Raw genomic sequence first — 15,508 nt, forward strand, 5'->3', positions numbered from 1 at the left:
TTTAAGTAATTTAGGATCTATTTGGAGAAGATATGTCTGTATGTAATATTACAAAAACATAGAACATCCCATCCCCTCAAAAATTGGTAGCAATTTCAATCCCAAAGTGTCCTTTTCAAATAATCTTTAATACCAAGAGGTGCCAGCCACACTTAATACAACATAACATTATTTTATGTAATCTCTGGGTTTATTATACAATATTCCATACTCAATATACAACTTTCCTTGCCAAAGGATGCTCCATACGCCAAGAAGGGAAAGGAGAACAACAAAAGGTTAACACAATTACGTGTCAGTGTGGAAAGACCAGGCTGATGGATTTATGGGCATTGAAGAATATGCAATGATAACAGAAGTTTGACTGGAGAAGCTGAGAACTGGAAATAGAAGGGGATATGCCAATAATAGACTCGATGAAGCTGATTTCAAGTGGCAGTTTAAGCACTGTCTGATAAAGGACTAATGGGAGAATAAGTGACTGGTGAGGGTTGTTTGGAAGGCAACACAGAGAGAGAGAGGATGGATTGGCCCTGATCGTCATGCTTCAGTGAAAGAGACAACTACTGTTAATCAGAATATGTCTGGCAGTGATGAATATATTACAATCCACTGTGGGCACATGTCCTTCTTCCCTCTGTCCACCCAGAGGAGCAGCTGTTCACAAATTGTCTGCAAATTTTTGCATCTACAAGATACACCCCTCCCCATGGAAGGTTTGTCTTCTGAGAACATGGCTTTGCATTCCCTAACCAGAAAGGTATCCAAAATCAATCCAAGTAGCCCCCATCAAAAGGGTAGCATAAAAAGAACTGACAGTGTATGAAGCAAAGCTGACGAGCAAACAAGCACAAAGAAAATTAGTGCAATGTTGGCTCTTCATCCTCAGTTAAGGTAATGAGCCAGCCGAGGTTCTGCAAGAAGCACAGGCAACCTTTTCTCCTACTGTGCAGTTTTCACTCTGATCTTAAACTCCTGGCAAATATTTTTGTTCAATGTTAATCTTTCCCTGCGACCCAATTTCCACCTCCCCCACAATTTGGGGTATTTTGGCAGATACCTGTAATTTTTATGAATTAACGTAAATGTCAGAAAGGAAAGCTGCTCCTCCCCTTGTTCTCAAAGAGCTGGAAATAAAATCCAATGTCTAAGGTTATAAAGCTCAATGCTTCACTTCAGAACATTGGTAAAACAAGTTCACTCAGCAGCTCCACATTACAAATGTTTCCAGAAGAATTACTGAATTCCCTGAAACCAATTCAAAAAACAGCACAAGCTATAAGCCAACATCTTTTTTTCCCTTTTTCAAAATGCTATGCTTTTCCCATAGCAGCTTCAGCCTGCACGTTCATTTTAGCACCAGTCTTCATGCTTTGTACTTTTTCAGATAGATTTGTAACTGTAAAATTCTTAAAACAGAGCTTTTAAAAGGCAAGATGAACCGTATCATGTTGACCCCCAAACCCAAGGCCTGGGAAAGGAAACAATTTAGTGGTTGGACATGCAACTTCACACATACTCTTAGGAATCGGACAGGGCAGAGTTGAACTCTTTGTCCCATTTTCTTTTTCAGTTTTTTCTCCCAGCATCAGGAATTATCTTTGTCCACCTCTGCAAGCCACTCATTGCTTTTCCCAGTTTGACAAAGCCAACTTGACTGCTTGTTCCCTTATAGGCAGCATAGTTTTCCCAGTATCAGCACACCCTGGGTTCCACAGCAGCTCTCTTCTGATGCTTATGAAAGGTTCCTGTGGCCTTTTTTTATGTGAGAAATGAGAAAAGACAGCAACAGGGAAAAGAGAAAAAGCAAAAGGCAAACATTTCTCCACTGTGATGGGACAGAAGGGCACAGGCAAGAATTTCAGCTCTGCAACTTATTTTGAGGTATCCTTTCCCCTCTGCATAGCACACAGTTCACGTGCACACCCTGAGCTGAAGCTCCCAGAGGAGCTGACCTCTTGAAGATCCCTCAGGTCACTATAAATAGGTAAATTATTACAGCAGTGAGACAAATTATTTACGTATATCTTCTCAGAGCAGAAGAGTTGGACTCAGTGATCCTTGTGAGACCGTTCCAACTCAAGATATTCTATGGTTTCATTAATTTTTTTTTTTTAAATGTGTTTTGAAGTTCTCTTTTAATAAGTTGAACTACAAACTTCTTAGAAACTCAGCGAGTCTGCAATACTGAATGTGCATTTCTAGTCTCTAGATTAATTACATTAATAATCTAGGCAAGCTAATCTCCTCTAACTCAGACAAATTAGTATTTCCACATGGCTCATTAATCCCTAGCTCTTCATTTTAAGACACATTGCTTCATAGGACCAATGAATGTGGGAAAAAAAAAAAAGGAAAAAAAAAACAGCTTGCCAGGAATATCTCAGGCTGGAAGGGCTGAGAACAGCAGAAGAATGGCCTGAAATTTATCTAGACATATACAGAGGCATTCTGTAGACTCTCCACCTTCCATTTATTCCCTCCTTTTAAAATAGCCCAGCACATCATAGAATCATTAAGGTTGGAAAAGACCTTTAAGACCATCTAGTCCCACCATTCACCTACCACCAATATTGCCCACTAAACCATGTCCTTAAATACTACATCTGCCCTTTCTTGAATATCTCCAGGGACAGTGACTCCACCATCTCCCTGGGCAGCCTGTGCCAGCGCATCACCACTCTTTATGAGGAGAAATTCTTCCTTATATCCAATCTAAAGAATATGTTTTTCTCTACTCCCCCTGAGACCAGAATTCCAAAATTAAGGAACAGCCATGTATGGAATGTTTTGCCATACATGCTATCGCCATCTGGACAAAGGAGGAAGGAATCAAAGCACCTGCAAATCTGGTACAATTCCACTTTAGGCAGTACGAAATCTACAATCCAAATAAATTACATGTGATAATTTTCAGTGCTTGTATATAATCACACACAAAGTCCCTAACAAAACAAGGAATGGTTCTGGTCATTGTACTTTGGGATCCGGCCTGGGGATCATCTCCCTTCCCTCACAGTCACTCCCAATTTGGAGTGATTTTTCTGTTCTTTCCAGGTATTTGATCCCCAAGGCCCAAAATCCTCAGTTGTAGGTGCCACTGCTCACAAATCAATTGATACTGTCACATATCGTATTGATTCCTGTAGTGCCTTGGAGCAGCAGTCTGAAAAATGCCAATTTCAATTACTAAACAAAACAGGAGATTTATTTGTGATTATACGACAAGAGGAAGATTACCACCAACTACATTCTGGGGAAAAAAGAAATCAAATGTCCTCACTTCAACTAAGATGCAGAAGTCTATAACAGGTATTTGATGCATTCAGCTACATCTTTTCTTTTTCCAAACTGAAGTACTTGCTTTTATTTATGTACATATTAATTAGCTCCACTGAGATATATAAAAATGTATACACAAAAACATGCCATTGTACCACAGGAAAATACCCCTCAATGCGACTCAGACTCATGAGAGAAGTGTGACAGGGAGATTTTTGAGTGTATTTTCCTGGACTCTCCTGCGCTGCACAAATTTTATGAATTCCACCTGGATCCTTTTAAGGTCCTCCCTAGCTGTTATGTCCAAACTTCTCATTGGTATTACTGAATTTAGTCTGACAAAACACTCGCAAGAGGGAACAATATCTTATGGTAGATATGGAGAGAGGAGCTGAAGGGGTAAGTGCAAGAAGCCACAAAAATGATTGAAGAGATGGAACTCCTACCTACAAAAACAGGCTGAGAGAGCTGGGGCTGTTCAGCCTGGAGAAGAGAAGGCTTTGGGGAGACCTGAGAGCGGCCTTTCAGTATCTAAAGCTGTCTGTAAGTAAGAAGGGGACAGGCTCTTTAGCAGGGTCTGTTGGGATAGGAAAAGGGGAAGTGGTTTCAAACTAGAAGAGAAGAGATTTAGACTGGATATAAGGAAAAAGGTAGCAAGGCACTGGAACAGATTGTCCCAAGATGTGGTGGATGCTCTGTCCTTGAATCCATTCAGGGTCAGCCTGGATTGTGAGCATCTTAATCTAGCTGAAGGTGTCCCTGTTCATTGCAGGAGAGTTTATGAAGGCAGACAGAGAAGCCCGTGTGGACTCTGGATGGCTTTGACTCAGATCTTCCATAGTACAGACGCCACAGGTGAAGGTGGCCCATCCAGTACTGCCTCAGTTGTCAAGAACTTGATATTGCTGATGGGATCTCATGTCATCCTAATACTTTTCCACTGTATGCATGTAACATACAATGACATATGACACTGTTTTTGTGACACACAAAAACACATGACAGTATGCAACACTTTGCTACAAGCAACGCGACAGCTCTATGACATGCAAGAACATGTATGTAACACACAACAAGCAACATTGTTTTTATAAGCTTTTCTCTTTATCTCTCCAGGTCATTACTGCCAGCGAGTTGGCTCTTAATGATGATGAACTCTGTATAAACATCTGCCACAGAGAATCACAGAGACATTTGATAGAATCACGAAGGTTAGAGAAGACTGGCAAGATCATCTAGTGCAACCATCCACCTACAACTGCTGGGTGAGAACAGGCAATAATTTGAATTGAGGTTAATTGCTAGACAATAATAAATGTCATCATTACTATGGTCGTTATATGCCTTGTCAATGGTATTACAGTAAGAATCACCCAGAATCAAAGAAGAAAGAGTTCTGATGGAAGCAGAACTAACTTCAGCAAGCTGTAATCCACCACCATGCATCATCCCTTTCACACTGAAGGACTGTTATAACAAGATGGTGTCAAAAGTCATGGACTAAATTAACTCCATGGACAATTTACTGGGACGGCCTCCCACTGGGAGGGGGAAGGGAAGTAAGACTGCTTGGTGTTAAGCTGCTTGCTGGGTTAAACCACACCACCACGTTGGAAGAAACATACTATCACATGCAGTCAGGTGAACTTACTCAGAGCTGAAGTAAGACAGGAAAAAAAAAACAAAAAAAAAACAACACATCATTATGGTGGTGTATGAATCTGAGCCCAGTACCACTAAGCCAGACTAGGAGACCCAACTGCACTCCCTGGTGCTACGAGGCTGAGGAAGCCCTTCCTCTTGAGACTTCCAGCCACTGGAAAAGGCAGCGCCTGCTTAAGTCCAGAAATTAAAACATTTCTGTATTATGAGAAGGTTTGCCCATAGGAAAATCAATTTGAACCCCAGATGACAGAACTGCCTGTGCAGTAAGTCAGGAGCAAGGGCAATGCTGTTATCCTCCATGTCCATGTGACTCTCACATTAGGACCTCCAGTCTCAGGGCAAGATGAAGAATAAAACTGAATGCTAATACTCTAAATGAAGTGAAAAATCATTCAAAAATTCAACTTTTTTTTTTTTTTTTTCCTTGCCCTGCTGGCCTTCTCCCTCCCTCAGTAATGCAACAGGACACTCTGAAGGCTAGGTGCTTCCTGACAACTAGTGACATGATTTACACTTCCATAGCACATTTCAGACTAATAGATGTGAAAGGAGACTTTAAACTATTCTTTGTAGAGAAATTCTTATGCCTGGTTTATGATAAAACACTGCATCACAGAAGTATCACATAGTAGCTTCATGACAAGCAAAGATGAGTATCAAAGGTAGTTGCATGGGGACTTCTGGTGGGGTTTCTCACATTGGTTCTGGCTGGAACAAAAAACCCAGCATCTTCCCCATTCTTAGGAGGGATGGCACAGAAGGCTCAACAGATACAGGTTTTTGTATCTCAGAAGATGATATGTCCTAGAGCCAAAATCATAACAAGAAACTGGAAAAACTGGAATTAGTAGTAAATCGAAAAGAAATTAGTTCCACTTACAGGGTCAGTCCTCACCATGACCTACCATAACCTATGTCTTTCCTCCAGCACTCTCTCATCAGGCTCATAATGACTTCGGATGAAATCCCAACCAAGCTCAAGGCAATGTGTCTGGATGCAGAGGGCTAATTCTCTGCCGACACAAACTGACAAGATGCCATTGAGGCTGATGAAGCGCTATCAATTTACAACAGCTGAAGATATGTCACATAAGGTAATCAGACTTTAAAAGAAATATGATGGCAAGAGTCCTAAACATTTCCAAAACACTCTGCTGTCAGAATAGATCTCAGAGTACAAAGCCCTACTTTGAGAAGTTGTCAGAGACCCAGATGGGTTGCTGATTTTATCCTGCCTGGAACATTGTGCATCCACCTTTCACCCCTTTCCTGTTATTACTAATTTTTTATTTATTTTTTTTTTTTAATTGTACCTTAAGACCCTGAGAGAAGTCTCTGATATTATGCCAGCCTCAAAGCTTGGCTTAGAACAGGACAAATACTTTGCCGAGCTTTTTCCTCCCTAACTCCTTGTTGCTACATTGCTTTATCATTATGCCTGTAAAGTGTGGAGTTTCAAAAGAGAAAAAACAACCTATAAAAGACAATTAATAATATATGCCAGCACTCTCCAAACTGTTCGCAACACTTCCTTCAACAAAGCATTGAGACAGAACAACAGCAAAAGTTGCTAAATAGCATGCAACAAAGATACACCAATGGAAAGGTAAAATAACCTTCATTTTTTAGGATCTTTTATCCAAAGTATTTCTCAGACATATGCATATCATATAGGGATCATTCATCCAACCCTGAAATATAGCTACTTTCACATCAGAACTAAGTTATATAACAGCACATAATAAGTATAGCAGAGTCAGAGAGACGAAAATGAAGAGTAACTGTTCTAGTTGAATCACCCAGCAAGTGCTAATTCAGCAGAATACTACTTTCTCTAGATGAGATTTAGTGGAACATTCAGCATTGCATTCAAACTCCTGTGGAAGACATTACAGTATTGCTAATGATTAAGCCCTTGGGTTTATGGCTAAATGAAAATCCAGTACCTTTGGTAACAAAATACCTCTGCTACAGTGTGAGAGAGCTCGAGTATTACCTAGTGAGCCATCAGCTTTCATTCATGAATTACATGTACTTCCTCAAAAGTCTCCCAGCTGAGCATCAGTCAGTGACGCCTAGTAAAGCTGAATATTTCTCAAGAGCCACTGTGATCGTAGACCAGGCACGAGCCTCATTCTCACACTTCTCTTAGGCGAGAAGCACTCAGTGTTGTTTCTGAGGTGGGTCAGGCAGGCCACAGGATGTTCTCATGATTACACTAAGAACTGACTAGGGGATTGCACAGAGAAAGGAGAGACTATATTTCTGTCTGTGAACCAAACTAATCAGTTTGGACGCAAAATCCCCCCCATATCAGCTGGAGCATCAAAACTCGTGCAGAAGTAGCTGGGAGGCTTGCATTCAGGAACCAGATCTAATTGTCAATTATTTGTATAGATGCCTACTGCCATATCCTACACTCAAAATGCATGTGAGGCAGGACCCTTGCTGCCTGTAAGTGCCTAGTTCCCATTTGTTTGCATCATAGCAAACCTTTGAATGGCCAGAAATTTCTGGTGATGGGAAGTCAGCTTTGCTCAAAGGCTTCACCAAGGGCAGGTCCTGCCTCACCAACCTAATGGCCTTCTATGATGGCATGACGGGTGATAAGGAAAGAGCTACTGATGTCATCTATCTGGAATTCAGTAAGGCCATTGACATGGTACTGTGCAACATCCTCCTCTCCAAACTGGACAGATACAGATTTGACATGCTGACTGTTTGACGGACAAGAAGCCAACAGTGAGATTGTATCCAAAAAACAGTGGTCAGTGGCTCTACGTCTGAATGGAGATCAGGGGCAAGTAGTATCCCTCAAAGGTCAGTACTGGAACTAATGCTCTTTAATATCTTCATTTACATCAACAGTGTGTGCACCCTCAACAAGTTTGCAGATTACAGCATTTTGTGTTGCTGTCAGCACACCTGAGAGGTGGGATGTCATCCAGACACAGCCAGAGATGCTTGAGCAGTAGCTTAAGAGAACCTCATGAAGTGCAACAAAGCCAAGTGCATGGTCTGGCACCTGGACTGTGGCAACTCGCACTACTAGTACAAGCTGGGGGATGTAAAGGTGGAGCATAGCCCTGCTGAAAAGGACTTGGGGGTATTGGTAGATCACAGCTAGACATGAGCCAGCAGTGTGCCCTCATAGCCCACAGAGCCAACTGTGTCCTGGGCTGCTTCCAAAACAGAGTGGTCAGCAGGGAGAGGGAGGTGATCCTGCCCCTCTGCTCTGTGCTGTGAAACCTCACCTGGTGTACTGCACCCAGATGTGGAGTGCTCAGCACAGGAGAGACATGGACCTGTGTCCAGAGGAGGACCACAAAAATAACCCTCCCTATGAAGACAGGCTGAGCAAGCTGCTTCTTCAGGGCTGTTCATCCTGAAGAAGAGAAGGCCCTGGGGAGATCTGACAGCAGCCTTTCAGTACCTAAAGGGGGGCTGTAAGAAAGAAGAGGATAGACTCTTTAGCAGGGTCTGTTGGGATAGGACTAGGGAAGATGGGGAAACAATTTCAAACTAAAAGAGGGGAGACTTAGACTAGATATAAGGAAGAATTATTATTTTTTTTGAATGTATATATTCTTTACAGTAAGGATAGTGAAGCACTGGAACATGTTGCCCAGAAAGGTGGTGACGCCCCATGCCTGGAGACATTCAAGGTCAAGCTGCAGAGCCTCTGAGCAACACGATCTAGTTGTAAGTGTCCCTGTTCATAGCAGGGGAGTTGGACTAGATGGCCTTTAGAAGGACCCTTCCAACTCAGTTTTATGATTCTATGAATAATCCTTCACAGCACTGGAACCACAGCTTCTCTCATTGGTAGTCCCATGCCTCTTTGTACCTCCAGAAAGAAGGTAGCAGGAGCAAAGCCACCAATTTAAACCCTTCTCCACTCAACTTCAGGTGCTCAGACTAGCTACTACCCACTGCTCCTCTTGGCAACAGCTTCATTCAGGAAGAATTACCAAGAGGTAATAGAGGGCCAAGATAAGCACTGATCTCTGTTAATCTCATACCAACTATCACTATAAAGCATGCTAACAGACAGGATTCAGCTCTCCCTGCTGTGTCGGCTATGAAACATATGGCTTTCTGGACCAGAAGGCAGCCTAGGCTCCAAAGAGAAGGTATTTGTGGCCTGGCATGGTTCATAGGACTGCCAAGCGTGATCTGCCTTTTGTCCCTACTAGATGATGGACAAACAGAACAGTTTGTGTCCTGCTCCCAGAGAAAACTGCACAAAAATCTGTAATGGTGAGAAGAAAGAATGATGGTACCCCTTTTTCTCTTAATCCCCCCCCTGCCCTCCTCTCCCCAGAAAAACGACCGAACAACTACAGTATCACCACACCCACAACTGATGAGAGCCAGCCTGGCTGTAGGTGCACCTCCTGCTGAAGCAATATCACCTTCTGTCACTTTCATCTGTCTGTGCCTCTTCCAAACCCACAGCAGTTAGAAGAAGGTTGCAGGCAGACGTGCCTTCTTATCTTTGCAGTCTGCTTTCTTATTCGCACATATATCTGTTTTCTGTGGCCTAAAATATCTGGGGATATTGTTTTAACCTGTAGCCAAAGCAGATCTGACTAGTATGAATTCACCTTTGAAGAATAAATAGGAACATGGAAAGGCTTTGGAATCAAAGCTATCGCAATCAAAGATTCGACATCTCAGCTTTGTCTAAAGAGAGCTGATCTGGAGATGAGAGCCCTTGCAACTTGAGAAAAGATAGTATTAAACAACTACTGCATGCCTCTTTCAACTCCTATTCCTCTTAATTTCTCATCTCCACATGGCTTTTGTATTCCTAAAAGCCATCTCCTTCCAAGCTTTTTAGTGCAACACACCAGCCTGAACACAGGCAATACTTTGCCAAACCAGAGAGATTACTGGGACAGACCCTCATCAGTCAGTCAGCACCAGCTGATAAGAAATAATTCAATACAGTCTATTCTACAGTGTCTGACCCTGAGACACTAATCCAGAGGCTAATAGAACAGTAATCCTCTGCTGATCCTCAGGCTCCATTTCCCCCGCTCAGCCCCATATCATTGTTCCTGGCTAGATCAGCTCTTGCCACCCTCCATCTCCCCTCTCCCCTACCTCATTCTCTCCTCACTGGTGCAAGATTGTACCTACCTTTAGGACCATCCTCATCTGTTCATATTGTTACTTGCACCTTGCCTCCTGAGTGGCTGCTATCCCTAAGCACAGGGCATGTCTCTGGATTTTTGTTTTGGAATTGAGTTTGTCTCTAAAGCACTGCGGTTGCCCAGACCCACTGAGTGGTGCAGAATGGTATATATACAAATGAGCTGGTGGGAGGCCCTGGTTACAACACAACAGACTACATTTAGACTGCCAGGAATTTGCTCATTTGGAGTGAGAAGCCGTAAGTCATACCACAATCATCAGGCACTCAGGTTTACTTGATCTTCCTGTACACATCACTGAGAGCTATGGGTAAAAACGGAGCAAGGGAAGGGGACTTCTTTACTCCAATTTCTAAGACAAAGCAGCACTTGAAAAGAGCTGTTTCTTATCACATCCAGATTCATGGAAGACAGTGGAGCTGCAGTAGTGTCCCTAACTATGGAATTACTATTTAAAGAGGATTAAAAAGCTGACTATGATCTTCATTTTCAATCTGTTCCTACTGCCTCCCTTTCATTCTTCCTAGTCTCCACATACCAAGGAAAATGGTTGCACTCTAAAGGCTTACAGGTTGGAGTGTTTCTGTTGCTTCTTCCCCTCTAAAAGGGGATAGCAAAGCAAAAAGCACAGAATTTATAAGCAACAGGATTGCCTCAAAAATACATGAAATCTCTAAAGTCACATCATACCTAGGTATAAAATAAATGCTAATAATAAAACCCCATCTAAAAACCTCCATCGCTCATTGAGGTTTTTCATTGCCACCCATTAGTAGTCACAAGCACCCGATTCCAGAGCGAGCCCAGCTGCTGGGCACAAAACTTCCTGCACCAGACCTTACCCTGACCCAAGGGGAAAGCCAAGCACACACATGCATCCTTCTTCATTCAGTTCTATGGGAAAATCTTAGGGTGAGGAAGAGAGCTGAGAAAGACACAGTAGTGTATGCCCATCTTTGCTGAGGATGCAGCAGCACCACTCTCAACCAACTCCTGTCCTCTTCCCATCAGGGGATTCGAATGTGTCAGCAGGATAAGGACATGACACATCCCTGATGGCCCAGCATTGGCTCCAAGAGGAATCTTAGTCATCTGAACAAACTTTGGAGTGCAGACACCCGCTAAGAACGGACATAACCACATCTTGTGGCTCCTGCTATATAAAATGCTAGAATGTTCCTTGCCCCAAGTTGTCATCTATTCGTTATGCAGTGACCGACAATCTGCATGTAAACCCTGCAGATACAAAAGATCCTAAAGCAGGTGGGCAATCTTGCGTCCTTCCCACACACCACCATTTCCTTCTGTCCTACAGCCAGAAGAATTTATCACCCCCCTCTCTTTCCTGCCAAGCATACAGGAACCTTGCTGCTCTATCCGCATTGCTTCTGGCTACCTGTTGGCTCTGGACATGACAAATCTGCATCTGATGGACAGGTCACAAGAGGTCAGTCAATGAAATCACATTGCTGCATCAAGATCTGGAGACGTGAAAGCAAGGCTGCAACCTCTTCTGACCCTATTACCCACTCCTCACTGGGGAAATCTAACCTGTGACAGCCATCCCGCATCTAACTTCTCCCCTAGAGATAGCTTCTGTCCTTAAGCACCTGGCTAATTCATTTGAGATTACAGTCACAGACACAGCATATGCTTGCTGTAGCCATGCCTCTCTGTGCTCTTTACAAAGCCCAGGCAGCATGAGGATGCAGCACACGGAGGCAATGAAGGGGGACAGAGAGGGGAAGGATATTTGAGTGCTGACTGGGCTGTCCTCCTGGTGAAGGACAATGACAAGCCAGGATTCACTATCCGCAGCTGCTCCCATTTAACTGCTTATGATGACTATTTACAGAAGGAGAATAATGAAATTATCTGTTTGTTTTTTTTTTTTCTTTTTTCTTTTTTTTTTTTTCAGCACGCTCTCTTCCAGAGGAGAGGCCAGTGACAGCTACCCAGGGTGCCTCCAGCCCTCTCTTTACACCCAACTGCCAGAATCACTGAGTTTGTATGTTTGTATGTACACACACAAACGCACACACACACACTTTTCACATCTTCAGACGTGAAGAAGGCTAAGAAAGCAGATGGGAGGCATGGGAACAGATTGCCCAGAGAAGTGGTGGATGCCATCCCTTGAGAGATCGAGGTCAGGCTGGAGGGGCTCTGAGCACCATGATCTACCTGTCGACGTCTCTGTTCATTGCAGGGGAGTTGGACCAGTTGGCCCTTAAGGGTCCCTTCAAACTCAAACAATTCTAAGATTTCATGTTTCTAAGTCAAAGACTGATGAAGATCCTGATGAATGCTGTATCAGTTTTGGTGACCCATCACTGGCACGTGCCAAATGAAGCACTGTTAGACTGCTCCCAAACCTCAGCATAGTGTTTATGACTCAGTGTGCAGCTGATCTGGACTGACCTGCAGCATGCTTAAGACCAAGAGGCTATCCCCTGCAGGCAGCTGCTATCTGACACTTCATCACCACCAGGCAAACCAAAGTGTTAACCTAAATTCCCAAAGGCTGAGCAATAAGTCTGTCTTGACTTCATGCTTACGCCTGGCTTTGGCTAAGAGAAGGAAGCACAGCTTCACCAGCCTCATCTCATTGACACTGAATGTGGCACAGCTGAAACAGAACTTGGCCAGATGGTATTCTCAGGAGAAAAAGACATTTCCTACCTCGCTGCTTTCTTCACCTTGGGAAGAAGAGCAATAAATAAATAAATAAATAAAACGTACTTTGTTCCTCCCCTTGTACAGCTCTTTATTATTCCTTGCTTGCTTAGGTTGTGCACACAGAATCATGCCCCCAATCCCCAGTCTATGCTTGCCAATGCTTTGAAACAGTCCTCAAGGGGGAAGTCAAACAGCCTGTGCTGTTGAGTGCTGTTGTATGAAGAAAACAGGCAAGCTCGCTTTCTTGAGCAGTCTCATTGGGTTGCAGCAACCTGCAGGTTTGTTCTGTTCTCAGGGGAAGGTTGGTACTGGATGATGTTTATGTCCCTTCTAACCCAAGCCATTCTGTGAGTCTATATTTGGGGTTTGGGAGGAGCAGGTGAAGCAGCTGCTCTGCTCTTTCAGAATTTCACCAACTTCTGGACTGGAAGAGACTTACTCCCATGGCTATCTTCTCTCCCATGAGAGGGCATCAGTAACTCTCCAGCAGGCTCAGAAGAATACAGCTGCTTTAAGCTCCCACCCTTAAAGCTAACAAACAAATCCCTTTGTTCTCTAGTCAGCCCTGGACATCATGCATCATTTTTTCCACCATCTCCTCCAGTTGTGAGCATTGTGTGTAGCCACTGATGGATGCTGATGGCTGTGGGTGGGAGGCTCAGTAGCTTAGAAGCATTTTTCCTTGAGTAAAGTGTACAAGAGAGGGTTACAAGCACAGGACTGTCCCTGTCAGCCAGTTCATTTCCCTTACTTCCATCCAAGTGAGTGGGAGAGAGCTGTCTGCTTGCATTGAAGTGGCTGCACTGTTGACGAGCTGCATGCCAGCAAGGAGTTCACTTTGGGAAAAGCATGAAGTGCAGCAGGGCAGCTGAGACCCTTTTAAAACAAGCTTGTCTTTTGATAATCACAGTAATAAGATCTCTGGTGGAAAAATCCTACCTAATAAAAAGTTCAGTAAGTCCAAGGAGATACTGAAAGCTAGACAGAAACTAATTGGTGAAAACCTGAGGCTTACTCACTGCCCATCAATATGTTAGCCTGTGATATTCCTGATAGAAGAACATAACCCCAAGCTCCAGAGTTACTGCTGCTAGGAGGATGGGCTGAAACTGCTGGGAGGCAGCACTACACTCTCTTCAGAAGGAAAGGGAGAAAGGAATAGATCAGCTACTTCTACAAGGGCAATTGCAAGGAACGGCCCGAAGTCCTGTAATCACTAAGACTGGTCAGCCTCTGCTTCCATAAAAAGCATTTCCACAAGGAGATCCAAGCAAATTGAGAAGATGGTTTTAACAGGCGAGTGTGCAGACAAGTGTGAGCAGTAACACAGGAGTAAGGCAGGATGCCAGGAAAGCACTTCCACATGATGTAAGGCAAGCTAAGAGATAGCTTTGGCTGCAGAGTACAAGGCAGGAGAGATGTGAGGACTTCTGAGCAGTTGCTCAAATAGGGCCATATATACATTCCTTGCACTCAGAACAAGTTTTCCTGCACTATCAAAAACATGGAAACAATCCCTGCACTTCAGCTGCTCAGGTCAGGAGATGTCATTGCTGCTTGGAGGAATTTTGGGGGAATGCTACCTCCCTTTCTGCAAGGAGCACTATCACACAAACCCCAGTAAACAGGAAGGATTCACAGCATATCTTAGGGGCATGGAGCCATTGGTACTCAGTCTCTCTAGCACTAAGTCCAAGACTCAAAATAATAAATGCAGGTCATCAAATGTATGAAAATGGTCACAAGATTAAATCCTGGGCCTACAGCCCAGGAGTACCCATCCCTAAACCCAGCTAAGACACAGAGAAATTGAGATGCAACACTGGGCAATGAGACTGCCAGTTCAACCCCCCCACCCCCGCCTCCTGAGTGCTACACAGGAAGATGAGCAAATTTACCTTTCACTCCTTCCTCCACTAACTGTCTTATCACCATAGCAACTGTAATCCTAGGTCATGCTGCTAGGAAATAAATAAATAAATAAAATGCAGCACAAATGAAGATGCACACTATCACCAAATACAGCCTTGGTGGTAGAATCTAATTTCCATTAGAGACATAACAGTGGTTTTGCATAATTATACATATATTAATGCCCAACATGCCCATCTTCAGTTAAAATTCATGAATTCCGTTCTAAATAAAAAGCATTGCTCATTGCAGATTTTTTTTTTTAATTAAAAAAAAGGGGGGGAAACATTTCCTAAAGCTCAAGTCACACTCGTGTGGCAGTTTCTTAATCCTGAGATTAACAAAGAGAGCAAAATGTAATGATTGAGTCAGCTTTCAAGTAGGAACATCACATAAAACACACCAGGAAGAATTTGCTGCTTTCACAAAACAAAGGCAAGAAAGGGGTAGTAGAGAAGTCAGTAGATGCTGGAACATACCTGGGATTGAGACCCAAAGGAGGATGTCTCACGGCTTCTCTCGTTGGTGCATTTGGTGAAAGCAGTGCCACAGCATCACACAGAGGAACAACATACCTTTGCAAGTGTCTGAGCACCAGTCTGGCTGTCAGCAGCATTCACAGGAAAAGATTCGTTTATTTACTCTGACAGAAACATACAGGTAACAGTCAAGGAAATTCTGAAGAACAAAGAAACTATTTTTCACTCCTTTTTTATCTACTTCTACCTCCAGCTTCCTTCAGTACTCACTAACTGTGAATTAGCTTGGCCTGACAGCCAATTCCCCCTCTTTATTGCCAAGTTTTCAGGTGG

The 15,508-nt window shown here is 43.3% G+C and overlaps 1 protein-coding gene across 1 annotated transcript in view; it reads right to left on the minus strand.

Moving 5' to 3' along the window:
• Window positions 1-15,194, minus strand: part of GRAP2 (GRB2 related adaptor protein 2) — a 102,044-nt gene extending 86,850 nt beyond the window's left edge. Inside the window, exon 1 of the mRNA XM_010710729.4 lies at window positions 15,176-15,194. The gene's annotated coding sequence lies outside the window, so the exon portion shown is untranslated. The remainder of the gene's footprint in view (window positions 1-15,175) is intronic.
• Window positions 15,195-15,508: the final 314 nt, after the last annotated feature.

Source organism: Meleagris gallopavo, chromosome 1 (assembly GCF_905368555.1).
Source record: "Meleagris gallopavo chromosome 1, MGAL_WU_HG_1.1, whole genome shotgun sequence".
Taxonomy (NCBI): Eukaryota; Metazoa; Chordata; class Aves; order Galliformes; family Phasianidae; genus Meleagris; species Meleagris gallopavo.